This window comes from Somniosus microcephalus, chromosome 14 (genome assembly GCF_052327205.1).
Source record: "Somniosus microcephalus isolate GS21.2 chromosome 14, FLI_Smic_1.0, whole genome shotgun sequence".
NCBI classification, from domain to species: domain Eukaryota; kingdom Metazoa; phylum Chordata; class Chondrichthyes; order Squaliformes; family Somniosidae; genus Somniosus; species Somniosus microcephalus.
Genome location: NC_141000.1, coordinates 104,621,301 through 104,631,037, shown reverse-complemented (window position 1 = coordinate 104,631,037; position 9,737 = coordinate 104,621,301). Strand labels below are relative to the sequence as shown.

At 45.8% G+C, this 9,737-nt stretch overlaps 1 protein-coding gene across 3 annotated transcripts in view; it reads right to left on the bottom strand.

Moving 5' to 3' along the window:
• runx1 (RUNX family transcription factor 1) overlaps positions 1 to 9,737 on the bottom strand; it is a 58,631-nt gene that overhangs the window by 13,321 nt on the left and 35,573 nt on the right. The gene's annotated exons all lie outside the window — the stretch shown is intronic.

Here is a 9,737-nt window from a genome sequence, read left to right as displayed (position 1 = left end):
TTTGCCGCCTGTGGGGGTAAGGAACTAATGGCTGAGCAGACAAGCTGGGCCCATTTGAGAAAGGGGTGCAGTCACCCATCCACCCCCTCACTCCCAAACTTTGACAAAGTCTACGTGAGGCTTTATGTTAAAAACTATCCCATCCTGTCCTAAGCCGAAAGAATTGAAGTTTTCTTTTTTATATAAATATATATCTAAATGTCTCTTTTAATGAAGTTTTCTGCTTGTCCAGGTAAGGGCTGTCAGTGGTGGGAAACCAGTGTCATCAGTAGGCATTTTCAGATGAAGTATATCATGATTATATGCGGTATAGCTCCTCTACTCCACCCCAGAAATGTGCCTTCATCCCAACTCCAGAAGAACATGCCCTACTGCTCTTTATTTACCTTCCACACCAACCATTCTTGTGCCAAGCTGTGGGCCATTTTTGTACTGTGGGTGTTTTTTTTTTTGCCCACTAGGATATACGTTTGGTTTCTCCAATGCACATTTCATGTAGGATCTTTATATCCAGCAGAGAAAAATGATTTCCACTGGATTCAAATTCAGAGCTGAAAGGACAATGCCCCAACTCACTGTGCAATCCAACAGTGAGTTTATTTCAGAAACGAACTGACACTCAGGGGCGGCCCATCGCACCGCAGCGTTCTTGTACTGAGCTTATGCCACCTCAGAGGAAACGCCTCTTTTGATGATCTGATGTTACCCTGCGTGTTCAATACATGTTTGACATAGTCTATCGGATTTCAATGAAATCGGGAAAGAACAAAAATCAAGACAATTGTAAAAAGTCCAATTTAATTATACTTCTATCACCCTGCGCCAGTGTTCCCTCAAAGCTGTGCGGCCGCGCGGTGTCTATGAGGTCCCAGCACAGGACGCTCACCAGCTTTCGCAATGTAAAAACTACACGTGCAAAATTTGAATGGGCCGCTCATCCAATTTGAGGGCAAATTGCCCTGCACTATTTATAAAAATAGTAATGAAACCTTACTAGTTCTTGTTAATGGAGACGGCGGGGGGGGGGATTTGTGTGCGCCATAAACGGGCACCAAGGGGGACGCAGGGAACGGTCCCTGTGCCTGACTGGATAGGCCGGAGGCGCACTGAATACCGGGCCTTGGGGCCTCATTATCATCGAACTGGTGAGCTGCGGACACCTAATGGGCATCCTCAGGTAGCTCGTCGGAGAAGAGGCCTGGAAAATCACGCCGCTGCGTTGCCGGCAGCGGCCCCCCCCAGTTAAATCCTTAAAGAGAACCAGGAGAGGGGTGTGACTGGGAGGGGGATGATCGGGAGGGAGGGTAGTGGTGGCTGGGATCGGGGAGGGTGGCGATGGCGGCGATCATGGTGGGGCAGGGTCGAGATCATAATCGGGGGGGGGGGGCTGGCAGGCGGTTCCACATTCAGCTAAGTATTTTTAACAAACTTACCTTTTTGGTGACTGCAGTGGTCCCTTTAAGGGAAAATGCAGCTGATTTTGGCACCGTCTGCCTCAGGGCAAACCAATATTGCAGAAGGGGGCCTCCAACAGGCGATAGGCCCCTTATTTGCATATGCAAAGGGTCTAACACCTGTTTCAGGTGCGGGAACTAGACACCTATTTTTTTGCCTGTACTAATACGGCGGGTGTGCACTTCCGGCTTGTAAGGAGCTTGTGCTCCCTGCCCGCCATATTGGAGGCCTAGGCACCTGTTTAGCGCACAAAATACAGGTGCGGCGCCTTCGGATTTCTAGGCCAGAGTCTCTAGCTGAGTGAACAGTTTCGGGCTGGTTGCTCTCGCCCTTTGGTTCACACCTAAATGCAGAATGAAGTACAGGATCCCTTACTACAATTCACATTTCCAGTATACGCTGAATCCTGTCACTTTATATGACGACACTATACTCGTCCAAGCAAAGAATACTGACATTTTTTTAAAAAACACCACTTGTTGCCAAAATGGATACATAAATCTGCTCGGGGCAAACAATTTAATGCTTGTAATCCAGTAAAGTACCACACCTAGATTCTGGCATAGAGAATGGCTGAACTGGCCCAAAAAAAGCATTCTCATGAGCTGTGTGAGAATATCTATTTATCTATATATGATCCCTCCTAATATTGCCTCTTATCAGAGCTCTGTTCAAATACATTGGCACGGTGAATTAATCTTGTGCCAAATGTACAGAGTGTGCACCAAAATACATCAATCAGACCTTCTGGTTGCCAAAAGAAGTCCAGGATTTTGACTCTTGACCTAAATTCTCAAGCGTCCCGCCAAAGGCATACAGGAGTCACAGGGAATATTTTAACAGTTTACCCTGAAGCTAAGCAGCCGAGACTCAGAATTTGTACAATTTTGCATCAAAGGGGCTCAGTTCTCGAAGCGTTAAGAGAATGAGCTAAAAAAAAGAAAATCAGGAGTGCCTGGTGCCCTGAGCCTTCCCAACTTGTAGGCTGCGTGTGTTCTGATGTTCTTTAACCATTTCACAGAGCACTAAAAAAAAATCTCTCGGTGCTTTGTTTTTCCAGACATGTGTTTTTCAGAAGTAAGGACAGCAGGCTTGTTTTTATTTAATGAACGTATGTATTTTTATTCTACTCTTGGCCAATCAAAAGTGCGGTTTACTGCTCTCAAATAACAGAAGCCGTGTCTGAGTCGACAGTGTTAACAAAAGGAACGTCTCCTACAATCTGCCAGACATGGCCATTCAAAGAGTGAGAGTCTAAGCAGGTTTATCAGTAAGTGGAACAGGAAGGAGATCAGATACAGTAAACCGTGCCACCTGAATGCTGCAGCCAAACAGATTCATCAGAAGGAGTGGCGACAAGTGCCTAAGCTGGTATACGTATACTTTTAGTGATAAAGCTGTCAGCGGTGGTTCAGTGGGTCGCACCCTCGCCTCTGAAGCCTGAAGGTTGTGGGTTCAAGTCCCACTCCAGAGACTTGAGCACAAAAATCTAGGCTGACATTCCAGGGAGGGGGTGCTGCACTGTCGGGGGTGCCGTCTTTCGGATGAGACGTTAAACCAAGGCCCCGTCTGCTCTCTCAGGTGGATGTAAAAGATCCCATGGCCACTACTTCGAATAAGAGGAGAGGAGTTATCCTGGGTGTCCTGGCCAATATGTATCCCTCAATCAACATACAAAAAATAACAGATTATCTGGTCATTACCACATTGCTGTTTGTGGGAGCTTGCTGTGCGCACATTGGCTGCCACGTTGCCTACACTTCAAAAAGTACTACATTGGCTGTAAAGCGCTTTGGGACATCTGGTGGTTGTGAAGGGTGCTATATAAATGCAAGTCTCTTTCTTTCAATGCAGTGTGAACAGAGTCTATTGTCTGTGTTTGGAAAGTAAATATGGATTAAAAACTTTATTTTTTAAGTGCGGAATAATATGAAGACTAGCCGTCTCGCGCTAATTGTTTTCGCTGATTTTTTTTCGATAGATTACCAGTTATACCGTGTGAAAAGTTCTCAGATATGTCTTTGATGCGGGGCACAGAATAAAAGTCAGAGAACCGCTTATCAGAAAACAGATTCTGTTCAAATTTGTCTCTGGTGAAATTACGCAGGCTTTGTCACTTGATAGTCACAGCTGTAAGGAAGCATGTCTTTACAAACACAGGGGGGAGGGTGGGATGGGGTGGGGCGTTATTTTGAATTTGAGTGTAAAACGGACGATAATGGAAATGAAACTCGGGGGAGATGTTTAACGGACGGCTGAGTTCATAGCACCCATTTTACACTATCGCCCAAAGTCAAAATTACCCCCCAGGATTTTTTTTGTTTAGCCCTAACCTCGGTACTCTATTTCTCCGAGTGCTTGTTGTTTCTTCTTCGATTCCCTCCTCAATCCCTCGAGTCGATGCATAAATTGAGGCTAACAATGAAGGCAGCGTGCCTAGATTTTCTGATTGCCATTATTTTAATGTCATGGATTAAAATAAAAGGGCTAAAGCTGGCGTTTAAATAACACCACTTGGAAAATCCAGGCTGATTTAGGGACATGATTTAGATCCCACAAGTGGACCGATCTGATGACTCACAACCAATGAATTTATGAGCTATGTTCGTTGTTAGGAGCGGGATATAGATCCTTGCTGAACCATTTGCCAGGTGTTCTGTTTAAAGCACGTAGTGCTGATTTTCCTGACCTCTGTCCTAGGAAATGTCCAGTTCCCCAGGTGAAAAACTCAACTGCAAGGGACGGAAGCCTAAATCGCCACCCTTTTTAAACTGCCCTAGGATTTCTGGGGCTTTCCTGTAGGGGCCGAGCTTGGCCTGCACTTGCAACAGACACAGGCCCAACAGAGCTACGTGAATGAGGCTGTAGGAGTGTTTCCAGCCTCCCACCTCCCTTCCCTGTGTGACTGCTTGCTGAGCACCCCATGGCAGGGACACGCAAGGAACATGGCGCTGCGGCCTGCTCCAGACCCCCACCGACTGCAGTGTCTCCGGGGATCCTGGGGCAGGCCAAAAACCTTAAGGGGTGTGTAATTTTGTTAGTTCCTCCTTCATAACCCAGAATGTGTTCCAGTTGACAGTTTGTTCCAAATAAATAGGTTAGGGAGGACCAGGGGGGTCACCGTTTTAAGTTGTGTAAGGCCAGATCTCGGTTAGATGTCAGGAGGTGGTTCTTTTCCCAGAGAATAGTGGACCTCTGGAACAGGCTGCCATCTCGTGCGGTGGAAGCTGATTCTCTGAGTTCCTTCAAGCGAGAGCTGGACCTGTTTCTGGTTGGGGCGGACATCACCTCTTAACAAAAGGTAGGTGACATGAATCAGTCATTCATGAAAGAAAGACTTACATGAAATAATACTGAGCGGCCTGCGGGTGGCACTGTCCAGGGAGAGTATAAATACTCGGGCACGGGCCCAGCTTGCGCAGGACATTCTTAACAGGAACTAGTGAAGGACACAACTAGACCTCCATGTTGTAAAACAGTTGATTAAAGCTTTGTTTAACGCTTAGACCAAGTGCCTAGTAGTTTTCTTACGTCAGTAGGCACTTCAGGGAATTCAGGGCCAGAGAGATCTCCTGGACTAGTTTCGATCACCTAGATGGGTCGGAGAGGAATTTCCCAGATTTTTCCCCCCAAATTGGCCCGGGTTTTTATTTGGTTTTTCACCTCTCCCAGGAGATCACATGGTTTCGGTTGGGGACAGGCTGGATGGGCCAGAGGGTCTTTACCTGTCCGTCATTGTTCGTTCGTACATATGTTCGTATGTTGAAGTATTATTGGGACCTTTGCGTGCTGATGGAGATTGGCACCTTGAAAGTCCTGATCTCCGAGGCCCCGACACACAGCTTGGGCCAACATGTCAGCCTGAGTGGCCTGCAGCTGTGTCTCATTCTTCTGCCCTTACAACTGGCTCTAGGCCCTGCCAGGGAGGCCCCAGGCATACCAATGGTCCAGGACAAGAAACTCTGCCGCTTCTATCCAGTGGTAGGGTGGGTGAGAAACAGGAGAATCTGTGCACATATTAGATAAATATTGAAAATTTTAAGATCAAAATGAACATGTTTTCTTTTTAAGCAAGACTGTGTGGGTTGCAGACACTGTGTGGGTGATATCACTGCAGACTGATGTCCTCGTGGCGCCATCAATTCTCAAGGATGCAATCGCCAAGAAATATGAAAAATATTTGATCATCATTTGTGGTTAAAATTCTTTTGACAGCACCCACAGTTTTAATGAGAGAATGTAGTAATCTCAAAGGATCATTTGGTAACAGCAGAGAAATCACCAAACTATTGCTTCAGGTACAGACAAGATTATGACTGACTCATTGATGATATTGGAAGAACAAGTCATATTTGTGTCTTCAATTTTAGGGGAAAGCCTATTGGAAACAACCTGGATTTAGCTGTATACAACCTGGAAGCTTTGTAGTCGGGGTAAAAGAAAATCTTGCATTTATATAGTGCCTTATCTCAGAAACATCTCAAAGTGCTTCATGTACAATGAATGACTTTGAAGTACAGTGACCGTTGCAGACACTTTATGCGCAGGAGTCCACAGGCAGCAGTAATGAATGAGCAACTCATCTATTTCTGGGGCAAGAAAGAATGTTGGCCAGAATAATGAAAAGGAATCAGGACATTTATAAATGCCATAGTTAGCGATTAATGGCGCCATGAGAAAAACACCATAGTTGCAAACAAATACAGCAGAACCAATGTTCAGGACTCCTCAATGGATAGATCACTTCACTACAGTGATCTCGCCCATCTTTCAGATGAGACGTTAAAGTAAGACCCTGTCTATCTGCTCAGGTAGACGTAAAAGATCCCATGCCACTATTTGAAAAAGAACAGGGGAGTTCTCCCAGTGTCTTGGCCAAACATTTGTCTCTCAACCATCATCACCAGAACAGATTAACTGCTCATTTATCTCATTGTTGTTTGGGGGAGCTTGCTGTGTGCAAATTGGCTGCTGCATTTACCTACATTACAACAGTGACTACATTTCAGGACTATTTCATTACCTGAGAGGCCTTTAGTACATCCTGATGATGTGAGAGGGGCTATATTAAAGCAAGTTCTTTCTTTCTTATGTTAGTCACAACAGTGACCGTGAATTGGAATTTAAACCTTTACTAGGAGCCCAACACACTACAAACATCAGACTAAGTCCATCCTGCAGGTTGTCCACTGTGTATGTACAAAAATCTCCTGCCAATTGACAAATGCCTCGAAATTATGCTGTGGGATATGTTTGTCTGAAATTCCTCTCCTAAGTATTTTAGTGTAGTCATTAACCCAATTAAAATTAATGGATGACTGCCTCCCTTAAAATAGAGACAGAAATTTTGGGCAAGTGCGTTAAGTTTTATGCCCTAGTATCCCACAAGGCAATCTCAGACCCAAAATGTTTATGGTGTAGATTGACAGAATTGCCCTCTGTCCTCTCTCTCTCTCACACAAACATACTTTCAGTTCTATGGATACAAGACACTCTCCAAACTACACTCTCACATCTGAAAAAAAACCTCTCCGATTTGTACAACAAACATTGAAAGATCGATTGGCATTGAACCATCCCACTAGCCTTACTCACTCTACAGTTGAGTGGCACAGTATGTTACATAGGATACATAGCGTACCGTGGCTGCCGTGTGTACCATCCACAAGATGCACTGCAGCAACTCGCCAAGGCTTCTTCGGCAGCACCTCCCAAACCCACGACCTCTTCCACCTAGAAGGACAAGGGCAGCAGGTGCATGGGAACACCACCACCTCCAAGTTCCCCTCCAGTCACACACCATCCTGACTTGGAAATATATCGCCGTTCCTCCATCGTCGCTGGGTCAAAATCCTGGAACTCCCTCCCTAACAGCACTGTGGGAGTACCTTCACCACATGGACTGCAGCAGTTCAAGAAGGCGGCTCACCACCACCTTCTCAAGGGCAATTAGGGATGGGCAATAAATGCTGGCCTTGTCAGCGACGCCCACATCCCATGAACGAATAAAAAAAAACAGCAGTAGGCCATTCAGCCCCTTGAGCCTGTTCCGCCATTCAGTTAGATCATGGCTGATCTGTACATGGCTGATGTTGGTACGGAAACATGTTCTGTGGATGGTAGGAGTTGGGTACATGTCCAGGATTCCTCACATACTGACTTCCCATGCACAGCTGCATCATCACGGGGTGGTGCTGAGCAGTACTGAAGCAATTCCCCACGGGACGGGAGAATAAATTGGAAGGTGAGCCAACTTACTCTGGTTCTTATCTACCGTCCTGAAGCTGGGTTAGCAGTGCCATAGGCAGTGAATCATTCATCGTCTTGCTCGACTGGGAATTGATGTGTGGCATGGGAAGGAATATATCTCACCTGCTCTTCATTCCTTATTGATCTTCTGCTTTGAAGGAAGGCAGCTGCTTTTTTACTGTTCCCTTTTCACAGCCTCTGAGTGTGTGAACTGCTGATTTTGCTCTCCTCCCTCTGCCACCACCTATAACTCTGGGGAAATGTGCTGCATCTTGGCTTTCATTGTTTGGATCAAACACCTGAAGCCTCCTCTTAAAAGGTGTGTTGTTATCCAGAGCAATTGGATGATACTGAGGAGCTTTACACATCACTCCGCAAGCATTTTAGATACATACCCTATGGCTCAGATAGCTCATTATTAGCGACTACTTCTAATCGAAAAATAGCTTATCGGGGACGTGCAGTTTATCATCTCTATATATAATCGAGAGGTAGGAGGTAAAGGCGCTGCTGTTACAATTGTAATGGATGTGATGTCAGTGCTGGTGTAAGTAAGGTGCATTAAACTGCTTAACTTTACTCATGCCTACTCGTAATGAGGCTCTTGTGGCTTCCTCCAAATTTCACAGCACTATTGCTTGTCTGTAGCTTGATACCAGGCTGGCACATGCGCAATGGCACCCTGAATTTCATGGAAAATAACAGCGCGCTTTACCCAGACGCACGGACTGAAATTTGCTTAGAGCTGTGAGTTCACTGGCCTAAGGGCTCATGGCACAAGGCTCCTTTTTCAGGAGCTTCTCCACAATTTTTCTACAAATGGTCCTCTTCTGTACAACTGCTTGTGGAAGAACTGCAGAAAATGTTACCTTAGTACATGAAAACAGCCTTGTGAAAAGATTCTAATCATAATGCAAAAAAAACATGAGGCTTCCCCCATGGCTGTTTACCCTAATGGGCAGCTGACCCATAGATATCAGCTAGAGCCTGGTTTCGATCCCTGCAAAGCTGACCCCAGCCACGAGAGCGGTTGGAGCACTCTTAGTGTCACCTTGGCTCAGTTGGTAGCAGTCGTACCTTTGAGTCAGAAGGTCTTCGGTTCAAACTCCCACTTCAGGATTTGAGCATGTAATCTAAGGCGGCTGAGGAAGTGCTGCATTGTCCAAGGTGCCCCTCTTTCTTTTAAGGTGGACTTAAAAGATTCAATGGCACAATTCAAGGAAGAGCAGGAAGTTCTCTTGATGTCCTGGCCAACATTCCCCACCCCTGTAACCAAACACTCCAAAAAAAAAGGACTACACAATTGGCGGCTGTGCTTGTTTACATAACAACAGTGATTGCGCTTCAAAAAGAACTCATTGGTTGTGGTTGTAAGTCTCTGTGAGATATTCTGAGGAAATGATATGGTGTCTCTTGCTAACTGACCTCAGTGCCATGGCTGGGTTAAGGAGGGGACGTCGGGCCTGCTCTCACTATCCAGTGACCCCTGCATACCCTGCTGGAAGTGCACATGTGTGGATGTTAGATGAAGACAGGATATGTCTTGGCAGTGAAGTAACTTGTTGACGTTTACTGTCAAGGCTCACACATGAGAAATGAGCAGTTGGGTCTAGTACTGGAGCCTGCCTGGTGGCGGTGAAACTGTATCCCAGCAAGGAGTGAACATCTTCGAAACAGGAAGGGAGAGAAGAAAATACAAACTGCCACAGAAAATGGGAGGGGGGGGCGGGCGGTGGAAAATCAAGGCAGTAAAGGTAATTATTTCGCATATTTATCCCTCAACCAACATAACAAAAACAGATTATCTGGTCATTATCACATTGCTGTTTGTGGGACCTTGCTGTGCGCAAATTGGCTGCCGCGTTTCCCACATTACAACAGTGACGCCACTTCAAAAGTACTTCATTGGCTGTGAAGCGCTTTGGGACGTCCGGTGGTCGTGAAAGGCGCTATATAAATGCATGTCTTTCTTTTTAATTAAAAGTGGTCTTATAGAACTTTTCTGGTCCCAGAAGATGTGCTCAACAGGAGCC